The sequence below is a fragment of the Heterocephalus glaber genome, unplaced genomic scaffold, assembly GCF_053883595.1.
Source record: "Heterocephalus glaber isolate CG9 unplaced genomic scaffold, H.glaber_assembly_v1.0 deba00001479, whole genome shotgun sequence".
Lineage (NCBI taxonomy): Eukaryota > Metazoa > Chordata > Mammalia > Rodentia > Bathyergidae > Heterocephalus > Heterocephalus glaber.
The window spans coordinates 19,785,881-19,804,948 of record NW_028258316.1 but is presented as its reverse complement, the minus strand read 5'-3'; the positions used below and the strand labels follow the sequence as shown (position 1 = coordinate 19,804,948).

The following is a 19,068-nucleotide window of genomic DNA, read 5'->3' as shown; positions in this document are numbered from 1 at the left end:
GCCAATCTTAAATGTTAAGGACCATAGTACCCATTTTCCCGGTACAAGAACTGCAGGCTTGAAATCATGAAATAAATTACCCAGTCAATAATTATTTGAATCAGAATTAAAAGCTCAATCTTTCCACTACACCAAGTTATCATTTGAAGAAGATTATATTTTGGGTTAAACAATATTTACCTAATGAATTTCAGAGGAGAAACCCAACATCATTAATGTAAACAGTTGTTGAATGTCTAAAATGAAGCAATGTAGGATGGTGAAGTTGGGGGATTGGGATGCACATGTTGATTTTATTTATTATTTTGAACTTGAAGGGATGGCACAAAGCCAAATGTACTAAAAGATCTATTTTTTTTTTTTACTGGTCCCAGATAACAGTCTGTTTTCCTTTAGTCTGACCTGGAAAGATGGTTAATAAGTGAGAGAAATAAAAAAAGTGAGAAGTATACAAGAGGGGAGCTTCAAAATCTATCATTTATGCAATATTAGGCCTCACATTATGTACCATCCCCCCAAAAAAGTATGGTTTGCAGAAATCAGTCAAGGAATGAAAGTATATTACAAGGTTTTGCAAATTACACCATTCATTTCCAAAAGGATGAAATTATATAAACAAGTAAGCAAGGAAAATGGGGAAAGTTTCTTCTAGATAGGGATCATTTACTGCAATTTATGGCAGAAAAGTCAAGAGATTTAGCCAAAGAGATAAAATTCAGAAGTCATGGCAAATACAGGATGAATCATACAAATGAGTAATTCTTTTATCATTCTTTAAGTTCCTGCAGGTAAAGGGTTTGGCACTGTGTTTTGGAGGAGGTTTACTTGCTGGATGAATCCTTATTTTTGCTTCAATGTCTTTACATGTATGAATATCTAATAATATACACCTTGTTAGATTATGATGACTGGAAATTATGTACAAAAATTTACCATGCCCACTGGCAGGGATCAACAATGTTTACTTATCAAACAGTGACTATGTTAAGCAATGAATTCAGAGTATCACTGTTCCAACTATTCAACTTTGGTGTAGCTGTAGGTGATATGCAAAGAATGAGCTGGGCTGTATTAAAAAAAAACTTTATTTATACCACACTTGTCATGGTAATCTAGTGAGATAGGTACTACTATGCCAGTTTGGAAATTAAACTGGAACTCAGGGAGGAGCGGCAACTGGCTTAAGAGACAGAACCAGATTTTGAATCCTAATTTGTGACTCTCAAATGTATAATTTCACTGACAATGAGCTACATAGGGCTGACTCTTTAAGCAACTTCTTTCAGTTCATGTAAGGTGAACAATTAAAATTTGCACTGCCTACAAAGGCAAGTCAAAGGACATCACAATTCTTGACTTGAAATTATACTGCAGAGCTACCATGATAAAAACAGTATGGTACCTGCAGAAATACAGACTCAAGGATCAATGGAACAGATTAGAAGATGCAGAAACAACTCCAAACACACTCAGTCATCTTATACTTCACAAAGGGGCCAAACACCTTCACTAGAAGAAAGATAGACTCTCTAATAAATGGTGCTAGAAAAACTGGCTTTCCACAAGCCAAACAGACCCATATCTCTCACCATGCACTAAATGAAAATCGAAATAGATCAAACACCTACATATTAAAACAGAAACATGAAATCTGCTGAAAGAGAGAATAAATAAAACCCTTGAAGACACAGGTGTATGCAAACACTTTATGAACCAAACCTTGATCACATAGGAAATATCACAAAGAATCAACAACTGGATTCTCATCTTATCAAAAAACATTTGCATAGCAAAAGAAATCACCAACAGAGTGAAGACACAATCCACAGAATGGGAAAAACTTTTTGCCAGCTGTTCCTTAGACAAAAGACTGATATTTAGAATAGATAAAGAATTGAAAAAAATCAGACCCCCTAAATTTAAAGATCCAATCAAAAAATGGGCATCTGAGATGAATATACACTTCTCAGATGAAGAAATACAAATGGCAAATAAGTGTATGAAAAAATGCTCAACATCACTAGTCATTTGAGAGACACAAATTAAAAGAACACTGAGATTCCATCTCACTCCAGAAAGAATGGCTATCATCAAGAAATCAACCAATAGCAAATGCTAGTGGGCCTGTGGGGAAAAAGGAACCCTTCTCCAATGTTGGTGTAAGTGTAGACTGGTGCAACCACTGTGGATATCAGTGTGGAGATTCCTCAAAACACGAGGACTGGAGGTTCCATTTGACCCAGCTATTCCCCTTCTTAGTATCTTCCCAAAAGAATTAAAAGCATCATACAACAGTGATATATGCTCATCCATGTTTGTAGCAGCACAGTTTGTAATAGCTAAATCTTGGAAACAGCCCAAGTGCCCATCAGCAGATGAATAGATAAAGAAGGTTTTTTTTAATATATATACAATGGAGTACTACTCTACCATAAAGAAGGATAAACACGAGACATTTCTAGGTAAATGGGTGCACCTTGAAACCATATTTTTAAGTGAAATAAATTGGATACACATGAGTGAGTATCTTACTGTTTCTCTGGTGTAAGAAACAGAAGGTGTAAATAAGGGCCAAAATGTACAATAGATATGGTGAAATAGGAAGAAAAATGTTCAAATGGGAAGGGGAACTAGGAAGACAGGAGGGGGAAAGGAAAGAAGGGAAAAGGAAAAAATGAGAAAAGAAGGATAAAATGGAAACAAAGCTATGGCAAATAAGGAGGGGAAGAGGAGTTGAAGGGAGCCAGGGGAATGGGGGAAAAACCCCAAGAATTAAGATATATTATGTGCAGGCACAAATTCCCTATGATGAATGTAATCATTATGTATAGCTAAATTGTACCAATAAACTTAATTAAAATAAATAAATTTGCACTGGCCAATAAAGAGAAAGACCAGAGTCCTAGAGGCTACCTTCATCACCTATTTCCTATGCCCCTGGCAGCTCTCTGGTGCCTGTTCATGTGTAAGCGCCAAAATATTTGACCTGTGTCTCTCTACCTGCTTCTGGCAGGATCTAAAGTTTTGTACATTTCCTCTTTGGAGAACACTTAAGCCAAGGTGTACTGTTTGCAAATGTTTATTAGCGTCAGGCAGATGTTGGCAGTTTTTCTTTGGCCTAGAAGGGGTTCCAGCATCTACTGAGATCTGACCATGTTTATTGATTATCACAGCCAAAAAGAGTTGCTAATTAGGATGACATTCTGCATGTCTCTACCTCTGGAGGTAGGTTTTCCTGCCTTGGGCATGCCTGTTTTGGCCCAAGTAGTTCCTTTGGCTTTTTAACCATAGACTTAGAAGAATAAGAGCAAATTTACAGTCCCTTGAAAATCAACAAAGCCTAGGACTTCATGAGGAGTTTTCCCAGACTATGTTCCAAGATGTTTAGGGGCAAATGTCCCCTGGAGAATGGTATCTGCGGTCACATCAGGTTGCAGGTATTGGGTTCACTGAAGCTTAGCACACTGATTGCTGTGGGATTTCTCAGATCATGCATTCTACTGCCCCAAACCTTCCACTGGCTTCTTAGCACACGGAATAAAATCCAAACTCCCAGCCCGTACTTGCAGAGCTGGCTTCCCCCAGAGACACCTCCATGTCTCACCCTGTCTGGAAGAGCACCATTCTCATCACCAGCCACAGTCTGTTCTTTCACCGTGTTCTGTTTGTTTGTTTATTTATTTTAAAGTTTCTTTTTTATTAGTATATGTTCATGGTATATAATAACTACATTCATCTTAGAAATCCGAGCAGTACATATCACATTTTAATCATTTTTACTTCTCCTTCCCTTCCATGCCCTTCTGTCTCCCTCATTCCCAGGTCCCTTTCCCATCTCCAAAATGTCTTTATTTTGCTCTTTAAATTGTTTATATTTTGGGTTTCTCATGTAAGAGAAACCACGTGATATTTAACCTTCGATGGCTGATTAATTACATTTTTGTATTTCTTTTTAGCAACTATCACCACTGAAATTGTATAAGAAGTTTATTTAGTTCTTTTTATTGTTTATCACCCTCCCTCTATATTTTGGTCTGAATATTTGTCTGGCTCCAAAATTCCTATGTTGAAACCTAATTACCAACACGATAATATCAGCTTCTGGGATCTTTGGGAAGTAATTGGGTTATGAGGGATATAGGATTAGTACCCTTATAAAAGAGGCCTCAGAGAGCCCCTCATTCTTTCACCATGTGAGGACACAGCTGCAAGGCATCATCTGTGAACTAGGAAGTGACTTTCTTAGACACCAAATCGACTGGCATTTTATTCTCAGACTCCACAGACTCCAGGCCTTGAGAAATGGATTTCTGTTGCGTATAAGCCCCCAAGTTTGCGACATTTTGTTATAGCAGCCCATATGGACTAGTACACTTCACAATAATGTAAGCTCTATGAATAAAAGGATCTTGCTTATGCTGTTTTCTATTGTGTTGTCAGCCCTTGGAACTATGTATTGAATGGACATAAGAGCTATGAATTTCTAAGAACAGAATAGTGTCAAGTGATCCCCAAACTCATGGGTCTAAAGAACCCATGAGAATTCTACTTCACAAGTCACAGTTTGGGAGCTGCTTTTTTAGTGGGGTCTTATTATAAAGAACCATTTCAATGGCAGGTAACAATGCCCATAAAACATTTGCATTGAGTGCCAGTTCTTGTGCTAAGCAATGTACTTGCACTAGGTCATCTAATCCTCACAATGACATTCCAAAGTTGGTAAATATTGATGAGGAAAATAAAGCTTTGAGAAGTTAAGTAATTTGGCTAAGATTGCCTAGCAACCAAATATCTTTTGAACCCAGAGCTTTCTGATGCCAAACCCATACTCTTAGCCATCATTCATCCTTTCCCTTGGGCTGTGAATTTCTCCATGTTCTAAGACAAAGAGCTCTTTGTCTTTATTCCTTCCTTGGGCACATTCATTTCTCCCTTAGTTCTTGGTTGATTCTTGCTATAACCTCCAAGTTTTCAGCCATCTCTTGTGACTCAGTCTCAAATCTCCAGACAGGTCTCCTCTGTCCTTGGTACTGGTTTTTCTAAATCCCAAGCAATGCACGGGTTTTATCCTGGGGACCACCTCTGAAAGCAAGGATATTCCTTGAAGGCTGTGTCCTGAAATGGTTTCCTATCCTAGGGCTGGGCTGGCTTCCTCCTGTCCAATATTATGTCATCACTCTGAACAGTTACAAGCCCAGAGGGTAAAGCATGAAAACAACTTTAAGCTCTTGGATTTCTGAACCAATTCTGTTAAGAAAGAGGATGTCACAATCTGGAACACAGTAAGGACTCTTGTTGGTCACTGAAGATTAACTTTATCTCAGTTGTGCTCAGCTTCAGATAAATCAAATACAGTTCTCCTTTTAAGAACTATATACTCAGAAAATTGACATGTGAATGGATGGGCAATCGCAGGATGATAAGAAAGACAAGAAGGAAAAGCATGTGGTAGAATGGGGTGACAGGAGAGAAGGTAGCTGAATTTAATTCTGAAGAGAGACTTAAGTCAGTAAAAAATATAAGGAAGGGCATTCTAGGCAAGAAGAATCAGTATTTACAAGGTCATAAAAAGGCATAAAACACGTGGTGTGGAAAGTATGATTTTAGTTGAAGTACAGGGTCTGTTTAGAGACCAGAGACAAGATAAATGGAAAACCATTAACGTCAGGCTGGGAGTTAGAAATTTTCCCATGGGCAGAAGAGAACCATTTGGAAATCATTAGGTCTAGCAGTGCAGACCTCTATGATTCGAGGTTGAGCAATATATTGAGGGGTAAAATTGGTGTGATGAGGACCAAAGAGGAAGTTGTCGCAATGGTTAAGTTGTGAGATACAAGTGGTTGAATGTGTAGGATGATGATGGGGGCGGGGGGGGGGGTTGTGAGCTGATTTACTTGTCAAGACAGTAGAGTAATGGAAAATGAATTAACCTTGGCTTTTAAGTTTTCATTGTATCTACTGGGAGGAATATAAAGGTGAGAAGGCTTAAAGGATATGCTTCAAGTTTGGTCACCTGGAATGTCTTATCATTAAATGAAATAATTTGGAGTCATGGCCTTGGAAGACCCTGCCCTGGGGTGATATCCAAAAGAAAAAAAATGAGGGTTACTCATTGAACCATGATTATACAATGCAAAACATCTGGCTCTACCTTACAAATGGACAAGGAGTTCCTGTGAGACACACCAGTCTAGTTTAGTGGCTGCCATAATTATTGGTTGCCCATCATCAGAAGTACAGATGGGTTGCATGAGCTTGTTGCCAATAACAGATTGCTAGAAAATAGTGACAATGCAGGATTGCAGGCTGTGGCAGACTCAAGGATGTTCCTCTCCTGATCCTGCTCCCTGACATTTTCATACTCATGTAGTTACCTATCCTTGAGTGTGCTATGACTTAATAGCTTGCTTTTAGTCAACAGCACTGGACTAAGGTGAAAGAGTGTTACCTTATGGTTAGGTTACATTCCCTCCTGCTTATGACTCTTTCTTGTTGGCTTTGAAGAAATAAATGGCCATGTTGAAGAAGCCCTTGTGGTAAGGAAAAGGGAGTATTCTCATCCAACAGCCAGCAAGGAACTGAGCCCTCAGGACAACAGTCCTAAAGAACAGAGTCAGCCAATAACCAGATATATGGACCTGGAAGATGATTGTTCCCCACTTGAGCCTTCAGATAGGACCCTGACCCTAACCAGTATTGTGTTAGAAGCCAAAAGCAGAAGATTCAATTAGTCTGTGCTCTGGTTCTTGATGTATAGAAGCTATGAGATAATAAATATGTACTGCTTTAAGCCATTAAGTTTTATGTTAATTTTATATTCAGTAATGAATAAATAATTGTTATTCTTGCCTCAGTCTATGTGAACTAAGGCTGTTTGGTGAATAAGACGGTTCATTTTTATTTTCTTAGGGAATGTATTAATTCTGCAGTGTTTCATATTGTTGCTGGCTTCCAAGAGCAAGAGTCAGAAGAGCTACGATTCTGTCCTGACTTGCTGCCAACTGGCATGAGATCTTAGGAAGATCCTTCCTTTTTCCACATCTCAGTTTCACCATCGTTAAAGTGAAGGATGTTAAACTAGGCCAGCTATTAGTAAAAACATTTTTTTGCCACAAAATCCTTTTACCAAATAAAATCTCACATGGAAGTTCCATCCACGAAACAGATAGGAGTGGAGGGCTCTGGTTGAAATAAGATTGGGTGGGGGGGATCCTGTCCTTTACCTTCCCATATGTCTATAGCAGCCCCCAAAGAACCTCTTGGAGGTTTGTTCCAATCCAGTCTGTAAGCTCAGAGGCTTCCCCTGAACCCGTTTAGTCTCCACATTAAGTTCTAGAGAAAATTTTTTAGACAACGAACTTGTGAGAGCACTGTTCTTAACATCTTTGCATCAAGCTACTTTTGCATGACCCTCCACAACCTGACCATCTCAGAGTTGGCTTCTTCCTCTGGGGACTGCAGTAGTGGTGCACCTGACTCATGCTGGGCTACCCTTTTGGCTCTGGGAGCCTCCCAGAAGATAGACTCCCTCTGTTGCATCAAAGCTCCTTAGGTATTCGTCTCCTGCAGACTTTCTCCCTTACGTGGAAAAGCATTTAAAATATGATTGCTATGATTTTGTATATTGGTGACTACATGGACACAGTGTTTCCAAGAGTTTCTGGCTGACAGGAAGTCCTGTAACGCTCTGGGCTCTGTCCTTCTGGCTGGGATATGTTGCAGGTGATGTTACTTGTAGTTCTATTAGATTACATATCTATCAGAGCTCCCAGCACACTGAAACTATCCACGGTTTCTTTGTGCTGCCTCTATAGACTTAATATTGTGAGCAAAAATATTCAATACTTTCCCCTCAATATTCAGTCTCTGTCATTCTTTTTATCCTTCCAGGTATAGTTTTACTCTTTCATACACAAGCTGGTGACCAAATTTGAACTCTTCTTCTTCCAAGTGTCCCTTATCTGAAGTCCACCACCAAAAACTGACTTACTTGTTTAAGCATTGCCCTTTCTATCTTTATACTCTTTTAAACTGTATTTCTTTAGCAAGTAGCCTGCTGTCTTTAGTCTTTTTCCTTATCTGGAACATGGGAATAATCCCTTAGTATCCACATGGTAGAGTGAGAGAAGCAGTTTTGGATGACAGGCCTGGGTAGGAACCCAATGCCACCACTTTCTACTTTGTGCAAGTGAAAATCTTTAATCAGTCCCAGCTGACTTACTTGTAAAATAAGATACACTTGGTGGGAACAGCTGAGAGTGAGGTACAAACAAGTCATTCTATACATTTATAAATTTGTGACTTAGTTTGTCCAAAAATATATTTCACATGAGAGGATGATTCATGAACTATCAGAGTAACAAAACTGGTACAAAAGCACTTTCAGAAGTGAAGTAGAATTGCTATTGTTCCATTTCTTCAGTGATAGCAGGGAGCCTTTTTCCTAAGTAAGTTCCAAGGACTTGATGCCTGTCAGCAGGTGGCCAGGGTTTTGGGGGAGAACAAACTCCCTCCGAGAGCTATGATAAGTACAATTGCTATGCTGAGCTTGACTTGCTGAGGTCTAATGGTTGTTGCCACTTTCTTGGGACTTGGAACTGGGTTTGAGTTCTGGCTCCACCAGTCACTTATTTACATGGTGTCAGGGTGAGCTACTTAAACTTTTCAGGCCCAGATTCACATATTTGAATAGGGAGGAGGCCACAATACTGGAAACAATGGTTGATGAGTAAATAGCATAGGGTCTGTAGAACTCTCAGTAAAATTTATCTGTAGGGTTATTCCCCAGGCCCCTCCTGGAGCATTTTGGACACATTCATATAGAAGTTAGCAGAAGCCACCTCACCTCCTTTAGGGAAAGAGGTGATTAGTAGTTAGTTCTGAAGCAAAGCTGTCTACTTTCAGAGCTTATGAAAGATCTCTGACTCTTGGCTCAGGGTATCTGAGGAGGATTAAAGGATTAAGGGTCAGTCCAACTTCGGCTCTTTAAGTTATGAGTTACAATGTCTACATAATTAAAGGCCTGTGAAGTTCAGGAAATTTAAAAAATTGAGACAATTTTGCATGATATATATATATATATATATATATATATATATACTTTTAATTTCCACTCACAAATAGACCAAAAATATACATAGAAGGGATTTTCCATTCATAAACTGTTTTTAATGCCAGCAGTTTGCTTTTGTTCCATGACAGAGGGTCAAAGAGAGTGGTGATAACGTTGAACACTAGGTTGTTAAAGTTGAGGGAATATGAGGTAAAGAGGAAGGAAACAGAACAAAGATTACAAGGCTTAGGGTATAACTGGAAAATATCTGGTCACCAGGGTCAGATTCAGATAGATCTACAGACTTTCTTTCTCTGCAAAGAAATCAAAAGGCATGTACAGCTTTTATGATAGGGGAGGAGGCCTCTGCTGTCTTCTGAGATAAGTAGAATTATCACCTGGGACAATATCACCCAGAGTCTGCCAGAGGCTCATCCCATCACACTTTGAGGGGGGTTTCCTCTTTGGAAGGTGGCCTTCATCTAATGTTTCCCATATATTAAAGGTGTCCGAACTGGTACACTGTCACATTCAAGGGGATTCCTAGCAATCTTTTCAGAGTGAGAGGTGTTTGAATCATAATCTTCCTCTCTGAGGCTTTGGCTGAGTGTGTAGCCTGGAGCTCACACACATTTCCAGATAGTCCTGGGATTCACTGCCCTGAGACCAAGCAACAGCTTTCAGTTCATCTTCCACTCAGTCTTTTTAGAAGCAGATGCTCAGCTCACCTGGATCTCAGAAGGTACAGCTCTTCTCCCACAATCAGAGCTCTCAGCACAAAGAAGCATCTGCCTACTTTTCTGGGATGACAATCAGTGGGAATGACCTGACTGCTACCTCTAACTTCTTGTCTTCTCCAAGGGCTGAAATTTGAACTCTTCTGTTGCCAGGCAGAGTTGCGCTACCATGAACTGACCTTTTCTGAGCACCGCGAAAAGTGATATGTGCACAGCTACTCTGTGGAATCAATAGACACCAGTGCCAGCTGGTGGTTTCTCCACCATAGTGGCCTTTCATGGAAAGATGCCATCTAAGGTTCTGCACTTGCTAAGCCGAGCCTGACTTCAGGAGACAATGCAGTGGAGCAGAAAGAACAGCAGGGTTTAGTTAGAAAGCTGGGGTTCAAATCCAGCTCTTCTACTCACTTAGACCTCAGCTGAGTCACTTACCTTCCTTGAGCCTTAGTACTTCATTACTCCCACTGTTTGAGAATTAGATGAGACACCATTGGCAAATCCCTGTCACATATGTGACATATCAGCAGCCTTCAGTATTTGTTATCTTTGTGTGCCTGTGTTTTATCACCACAAAGGGATTGTGTATTTAGAGCCAGCTAAATATTTCTGACCTATTTTCTACTTTTCAAATGGAAGTGCTTCAGAACGGAGGGTTGTGCCTTGTACAAACTGGGTATTTTTCATAGAGGAAAGCATGGCTGGTACTCACATTGGCCAGGCATTTGCTAGGGAAGCATGGCTATACATCCACAAAAACCCAAGGAGAGGAACAGAGAGGTATTCTTAGGTTATTGTAAGCATTAGAATGGCTAGGATTAAGGAGGATATGTTTTTCTTTCTGTCATCTTGAATTCCCTTTCCAAATTCCATTCTGGTTATATGATCAGGGTACTGCTGTATTTATGGGTGGCCACAGCCTGCCTGGAGGGCATATTTGGTCTGAAAGGAAGTGTTTTCCTCCTGAAGGCAATGGGAGAAGCAGAAGCATTCAGAGTGAACACTGGAGAATTTGCCTCTGATCTGGTGATCATAGAGACCTGGGTCTGAAACCTGGTCCCTTCACTGTGTATTAAGAGCTTGGACAAGGGACTCTATCTCCCCACTCTGCAAGCCATCCCTTTCCCCCATGGGTCCAGTCCATGCCTCAGAAGTGTGCTGTGGATGTTTAGTGAGATGATCACAGGAGGTCATAGCTCAGAGAGAAGGTTCATCATATATGCTAGCTCTGGCTATCATTAAAATTATTTAAAATAATTAGCCAATTAGCCTTTGTTAAATCTGTTACCCCCACCTCCCTATTTGTGTCTACAACAGTATATGGGAATTGCTCTCCCTCCTATTACAGACTATTTAGAGGACAAATTCCTTGCTAAGTGAGCAATTTCGGCCCGAACGTGCACTGCTGGCTGTGCGAACTGTGGCTGTGCTTTGTATCGGTCAGGATGCAGAGAAGATAGCCCAGAGTGAAATATCCTTCATCCCAGGGTGAGGTTTAGAGTTTCTTACCCCATTTCAACCAAAGTAGCCTCACATTTTCTGGTCAAAAATACTAAGGTTTTGCCCCAAATTCACTGAATGATTATTTCCATTGTTAAAAATAAATTTTAAAATCAATGGTTTAGTACACTAATGTTGAACTTGTAAAGTGATAAGCAGAAAAACTAAGATAAGCTCCCATTATTGAACCCGTACTATGTGTGAGGTATTGTGCTAAGACCTGGTCATTTACTCTCTCAGCTGAGTGTCACCAGAGCCCTATGCAATGCTGATTGTCACCTTCTTTATATGAATGAGGCGGCCAAGGACTGGGAGGTTAGTAACCTCTTAGGGGAGGGACTCTTGACACATGAGATTGGGAGGCTAGGTTTTAGAACAAAGCATAGAGAATAAAATAATTGCAGTAAGCTTGGCAACACCTTTCCCCATCCTCATTCCATTTACACTGCTTGAACAAACCAGAGAATATGCACAGTGTCACCCCTTTCATTCCTTATATGTAGTAACTTTCCTGCACAGGGCCAAGGCACACTAACTTGCAACCTGCAAAGAGCGCACGTGCGTGCACACACACACACACACACACAAACACATACACACACACATCATGCCAGCAAAACTTCCATGAGTTTCTTCTGGACTGAACCAACTTTCCCCTAGCCCCGAACCTGGCTTGTCATGTCTCAGGACAAGGTGAGAAACTGGCTGTGGTGGGCAACGGTTTTCATTTCTAAAGCACATATGGGAAAGCTCTATTAAAAAGGAGAGGGGAGGTCCACCCAAACATGAAAAAGAGGCACTCATTCTTCCAAGGGGCTCCCTATCCTACTCTCCCTCTGATTGAAAAGCATTTCCAAAGAATCTCCAGCAGCACTCTGTACTTTACGGTCAGCAGCTTTAGAATCCTCAAATGCTTAAACTCAAAACCTCGTGACATCCTGTAATCACAATTCAACATTTACATCCACCCCCAGGCTGCTACCTTCTCTCCCAACCTGTGCCAGCACAGCCTCCAGCTTGTAAAATACAGTCAAGTCTCTGACCTGCTAGCCTAGCGAGACACTCTCAGACTGGGCGGGATAACAAGGCCAGAGGCTGGGCTGGAAGGAGAGGAACACACAAGAAAGAATCCCAGATTGGCTCAGTGCCCTTTTTAACTTCCAGGGTGATGGCACGTTTTGGCAATGACTGATTATCCAAACTTTCAGTTATTGAACACTCACTAGCAATCTCCTTAAGCCTCATTTTCTCTTCATTACAATGGAAGTTTCTGTCCCCAGTTTAGAGAAGTAGAAGCCGAGGCCCCAAGAAGTTACAGATTTTTCTTGGACTATGTGTGATGTGGTGGTGGAAATACCGAAGTCATCTGTGGCTTTGAAACGTGATCTCTTAATCTTCGATTACACTGATGGGCTAGAGGAGCCCCACATTCTTCCCAAAAGACTTTCAGAGGAGGTGGGGTTCCCATAAGTGGAGGAAATCGTTCTCCGGAGTCTGATACCTGAGAGGTGATTCTGAAGAGATCCTGGTGGCTCTTAGCACCCCAAACAGGCATGGGACCTCCTTGAGGATCAGTGAATCGAGATGTATCCAGGATGCTTCTCTCGGCCTGAAGAATGGAAGGGAGCACCCAGCACTCTCACTGGACGCTCCTCTGGCCTTAAACTCACCTCCTGTCCTCTGTCCCCTAGAGCGTATCTCTTTCCACAGGGTGGACATTGTTAGAATCAGATGAGGGGATGGTACAAAACTATAAATTGTCAGGGCCCTTTTGATGTAAAATTTTGTGTTCCCTGCATAGCCCTCTACGAGTCTCTCCTCAACCCATCCCTAAATGAGAAAACTCAACTTTCAAACTAAACTTCCCCAGCATTCAAAGACAAAAAAATATCCACAGGTGAATCAGCCAGGCAGGGACTTTAGAGAAAAGTCTAAAGAAAGGCAGGGACTAAAAACTTTACAAAAAGTTCCTTCCAGTGTGACAATTCATACAGCTAGCACAAGCAGAAAGAAATAGAAGATCAAAGGAGGGCAAGCAGAGAAGGAACCGGCAAGGTGCACACACAGGATTGTGATCAACTGATAGCCCCTTGCCAGCGACGAAAATAAACCCAAAGAAAAATGAAATAATGATAAAACACAACCCATTTGGTGCCAGGAAACCCCACAGGACACAGCACATCACAATGGTCGTGATGATTGGGTCGAAATGGACTTACCTGTCCCCAGTGGGAGAGACCTAGGACCGGGCGCGCACAGGCTCCAGGCAGCGTGGACCGGCGGGGAGCAGCAGCGGGTTCCCACGTGCGCTGTCCCGGCCTCCGTGTCTCGCTGTCTTTGTGCAGCCCCAGGCAGGCGCGTGTGTCCGCGCGCGGGAGAGCGTGTGACAGTAGGCAGGCTGTGGCCAGAGCAGCCAGCTTTGGCTGGCTTATATAGCAGGCTCCTCGCTCTGTAATGGGACGCCTCGCCTCCAGACATCCTTCCCCACTTTTTCAGTTGGTGAATTAAAGGAACAGCCCTCCCAGCGGAACAGGGTTAGCTCATGCAAGACGCAGTAGCTCCAGGCTCTGGGCCAGGGAAGGAACTCATTTGCATACAATTTATGGCGAAAGTAGGAATTCCCGCTTCCTCCGCCGGCCTCCAACACAGAGTAGCTGTTAGTGAAGTGTGACTTTTGCATTGCTCCCCAAACGGAGTTTCTAATTGTGAAACAGAAGCCAGGGGGGAAGTGAGGAAGCAAGGTCCTGGCTTCGCTCCTCTACTCCAGCAGGCTGGAAAAGCGACCCGAGCTCGCCGGGGCTCTGGGGAACAGCTGCTCAGTGGCACCTCAGAGAAAGCACAGGGGCTGAGCCAGTTCCTGGAAAGAGGAGATAAAGGCTGTTAAAAGCCCTGGGTGGTTCATGTTTCTCTGGGCCAGCAGAGTGACAACTCAGGATTATTCTCAGCAGGTGGGTACCATGCTGAGAGGGCAGATCAGTCCCCCTTTCTTAAGTGGGAACCCTGGCCCGCCACCTGGAGGAATCATTATCCCGCCCCGTTTTCCTCCAGGGAGCGGCTTTGGGCTTGTGCATGCCCCATGTAAGGTGCCTTCTTCTCAGCTGCATCTCCTGGGGAAGGGTCCCTGAGCTTTCTTCTCAGTACTGAAGCAGGTCCACTGCAGCCTTTTCTTTAAGGAAAAACGATAATTTAAAAAAAGTTAATAACTTAATCTAGGAGCAGGAGCTGTGCCTTTACTCTCCAGCCGGCTGTGGATTCTATCCAAGCTCTGAGTCATCTGGTGGTTTGGTGGTTAGCATGCACTGAGTGTCCCCAGGGCCTGTGTGGGCTTTGGAATAAGGGGGAAGTAGCAGCCGCCTATGCTGGAGGGACTCCTGGGCTTGTAGCACAAGGCATGAAAGAGAGCCGGAAAAGAAAGCACCAGGCAACTTGTAGCCAGCACTGAGCCAACCCTCCTTTATTAGGTCAGTGTTAAGTGCTGTACAGGTTACTTGGTGAATGATGTTTCATTATGTCCTTGCAGAGCAAAGTAGGATAAATGCAAGTGTCCTCTTTCACAGATGAAGAAACTGAAGTTCAGAGAACCAATGTAATTTCACCAAGGGAATCCACGTGGGAAGCACCTGAATCACACCTGGCTCCATCATTTTTCCTATGACATGTTACTGTCCAGGAAGAGTACAAGATGTTATTTAAATGATATTTTAAGCACTATTGAATTGCAACATCATTTGTAAAGAAATCATTCCCATATCAGAATATGGAAAATGTTTTTAGTTCTGTAGAATAATTACAAGAGGTCTTTGATTTTTTATTGACTACTAAGAATGGAAGTTTCCAAGTTGACCAGTTTTTTAAATACTAAATATAATTTGCATAGTATTCATTATTGCTAAGGGCCTCAGTCACCCCATCTGAAAAAAATCAAGACAAGTTTATGTCATCCTAATGGTAGCTCTGGCTCTGGAGTTCTAAAAATCTCTGCTCAACTGACCCTCCCAGATCCAAGAAAGCCCATAAATAGACACGTCATAAAACAGCTCATTTGAACTTTTAAACCATTTTGGCTGATTTAAAAGTTGGTTCACTTAGGAGTTTTTAATTCTGTGTTTTAACCAAAGCATATTTCAGTAGCACAAGGCTGTGTCTTTCAATTCAGAGTGAAAGCTCCCACGCCTCTTGGCTTTCCTAAATCTATCGAACTCATCTCCAGGGTTAGCAAATAAAATATTAAGAGCAGTGTGTATGTTATATGGCACACAAACCACATTTACATCAAATATCTAATCTCTCTATATACAAACAATTATGTGTATGTGTTTAAATTAGACAAGAGAGTGTGATAGAAAACTGGATGATAAATATGGCTTCTTTCAGGAATGTCACCAACCCGAACCTTACCCCAGTCCTCTTAGTGCTCTACAATCACTGATACAACCTTCAGCAAGTGGCTTAGTCAGCTGCAGGAAAACAACTCTGACCAGGCTAGTCCTCAGGGCAGGAAATGGCCTAGTGGTATTGACAACAAGACTATCTTGCACATTAATTAAACAGCTATCATGGAAGCACATTATTATAACACCAGAAAGGAATGACTAGCTTTATTTGAGTATCTTTAGAAGGGGCTACTTGCAAAAGAAGGTTTCTCCAGAAGCCACATGACATCTTCAGGCACACCTTGGCATTGGAGTAAGGAGCGCTCAGACATGGACTTGTTTTCTATCCCTGGACTTTTTGTAGCCTCTGTTAAAGACAAATGGATCTGTATACAACATGTGTTCTCTAGTATCTAAGTCTTTGCTTATGCTCTGTGCTACTTCGAATTCTCACCTCTGTCTTCTCACTTCAATTTATCATTCTGTTCTGACCCAACTTCACCATGGAGCTTCTTAAATAGATTTCTGCCACAAGCAAAGTTTTCATGCACAGTTCTTAACTCTATGGATATAATTATGCATGTGCATTCTAGATTTTTCTCTGAGACTCTAGGTTTTCAGCAGTTAGGTTCACAATTATTTTTTCTATGCCTAGCACAGAGCCTTGAGCATTGTACAAGTTCAAAAAATGTTTATCAGGAAATAATGAACAAATGAAGTTTGATGTGCTGTGTTGTAGAATTTAAGGCTGCCTGTTTCACCCATATAAGCTGAGGAGGAACCTGGGTTATCATACCTAACACATTCATTGCACAGATGAGCAAATGGCCCCAGGGAGGTGGAATGACTTATCCGAGGCCCCAGTGGCTACTGCCATGCAGGTGATCATCACAGTCAGAGCTGAGCAACCAAATCCCAGCAGATCCTGGAGCCGAAGATGTTTGTGGAAGTTAGTAACCATTCATCTTCTTGTTTAGCAGATGTTGCTGCACCTTTTGGCATCTGGATCTAGCACAGTTGTATCCTTTTCAGTACTGTACGCACTTTTTTTTTCCACATGAGAGGACAGAATGAATGCTTGTAAATACAGCCTCTGCACAGAGCTCTGGGCCAGGGGCTGATTTTGTTGCTGCTTGCTTGGAGTCCTCATTCATGAGTTGCTGATGGAGATTGTGGCTTGGAGGCCAGAGAGAAAGTGGAGGTTTGTGTCAGGTGAAATCATTCTCATTTCCTAAATGTCATACATTTTTTTTTACCCAGACTGGCCAGACAACAAGTAGAATACTGGCTGGCACTATCTTTTTTGAGGAAGTCAAATGTCCACTTCCCCATGGCATTACCCCCTGCCCACTCTGATTGTGGACTCCTTCACTACTCCTACTTTTCCTCTTCTTGGGATTCATCTAGTTTGTGAACACCCATCCAAAGTCCCGTGTGACTCTATAGTTTCCAGAAATCTCTCCCAAAGCAGTGAAGTTCAGATCTAACACATGTGTCAGTCATTCAATTAGACATGTTGGCTTGGAGCCAGGATTTTTCTAATTGTCTGCAGGTCTCTGTTGAGTGCTCTTCTTTTCCAACTCTTCTCACTTTTCCATAGACACCAAAGGGCAAAATGAATTCATTAAAGGAGAGCTAGGACAGAAAGGAGCTTCCTTTCCTGATAGAATAGGGTAAGTCAGCTGTCCCATCAGCCAGGACAGTCAATTATTTGGCTAGCATGGGAGAGTAGAATATTAGCTGGGCTGAGAATGGGTTCAAGTCCTGGTGTTACATCAATTTATCACATGACTTTAGGCAAATCCTTCAGCTCTCCTGGCCTCTCTATCCTAGATATCAAATGAACACTTTCTGTTTTAGTTTTTTAAGTTAAGGTCTTGCTATGTAGCTCAAGCTGAGCTTTAGCTTGCTATGTGTAGTCTAGCTTGGCTTCAAATATATAATCGTCTTGCCTCCGTCTTCTGAGTACTGAGATTACAGGGATGTGCTACCATGCTCAGCCCAAATGGGCAGGTTTTTAAGGATCTTAGAAGCTCAAAATTTTTACCTTAAAAAGTCAAATAAATAAGTTAGAAGCCTGTGAGTCTTTGCATATTCAATTTCCTAGAATGAGCAACACTTTATCAATATGACAAATAACCATTTTTTCAAGATTTACTTCATGATACTACTGCCAAGTAGGTTTTTTCATGACTGTCACATCCAGAGAGAAGGGCCCCTTCTCCATGCTCATCTACATTACCATTTTTCATTTTTAGTACATTTCACACAGTACTTCCCTTGTATGTTTGCCCCACTAGACCGTGGACACCTGAGGGGAGGCACTGTGCCTTGTCATCTGCTTATTGGCAGATCTGGCTAGCTTCAGTTTATAGCTGATCTCTATGCCACATTATTCGTTAATTATTTTGGTTATCATTCATGAATATCATAGCCTTAGAAAAGCATATGACCTACAGTAAGATTTGGAGGTAAACAATTAAAACATTCTTGAAATGATGTATTAGATGATTACAGACCTTTATTGTCATTGATATCATTGAGGGCCAAGACTGTACTATGCCAAAAGCATGAGCAAATCAGTTCACGCTCCCATGGAAGGACTGGCAGATTGGTTGGCTGCATGAGAGAGAAAGCAGAAAAGGCATAAGGTTGGCACAAGTGGTCTTGGGTTCCATTTGGCTCTTTTACTTACAGGGTGAATTATCTTGATAAAACAAGTTTCTTCTCTGAAGCTAAGTTTAGTCTTTTACGAGTCTAGATTAGAAATCCATACCTTGCGAATCTCCCAGAATTGGTGTGAAAACCATGTAAGAGGGTGGAAGAGAAAGTTCTCTGAAAACCTATGTTCTAGAGCTAGAGCATTTAGAGCTTCTTGATGTTGAATGAGGTTTTCTTTCCCCAAAATACATCTCAATAGAAAGCTTACACTTTGGATAGTTATATTGTGCCTGTGAAATCATGAGTCCCAGCTTCTGTGTGAAACATTCCTGGAGCCTGCAGAGATTAGCTGAGCACAGAGAGGAGTTGAAGCCACCTGGCGCTGTCTTGGAGACTGACGTTTAGCTGGAGGCAGAAGAGACAGAGATGTTCCCTCCGGAAGGCTGGGGAGGCTGCTTTGGTCATGTTTACTGGTCTGAACCCAGGCTGTGGTGATGAGTATGAATGAGTCAAGCTGTTTTGGGCTCCATACAGGTCAGAGAGGGGGTGCATAGCTTTGAAATCAATGCAGTCTGAGTTTCTTTGCTTGAGTTTTCACAGCTGTGTCAGAGAAAGTATAATTTGTCATTCTTTCTTATTTCTCTGCTCCATTTTTCTTAGGTTTCTTTTGAGGACCACAAAAACTAAGAGTGACTAATATTTATGGAGTGGTTCCTGTGGCCTAGGCACCATTTAAGCAATTTACATG

The 19,068-nt window shown here is 41.7% G+C and overlaps 1 protein-coding gene across 16 annotated transcripts in view; it reads right to left on the bottom strand.

The window, feature by feature from the left end:
* Positions 1-13,807, bottom strand: part of Tnc (tenascin C) — a 92,653-nt gene extending 78,846 nt beyond the window's left edge. For 3 of the 16 annotated variants that reach the window (XM_021262176.2, XM_004849485.4, XM_021262177.2), the window contains exon 1: positions 13,506-13,801. The gene's annotated coding sequence lies outside the window, so the exon portion shown is untranslated. Of the gene's footprint in view, positions 1-12,787; positions 13,461-13,505 lie in introns of those variants that run through there. The other 13 variants (XM_004849486.4, XM_087183302.1, XM_021262178.2 and 10 more) reach the window with 11 other exon arrangements.
* Between the last annotated feature and the right edge of the window lie 5,261 nt (positions 13,808-19,068).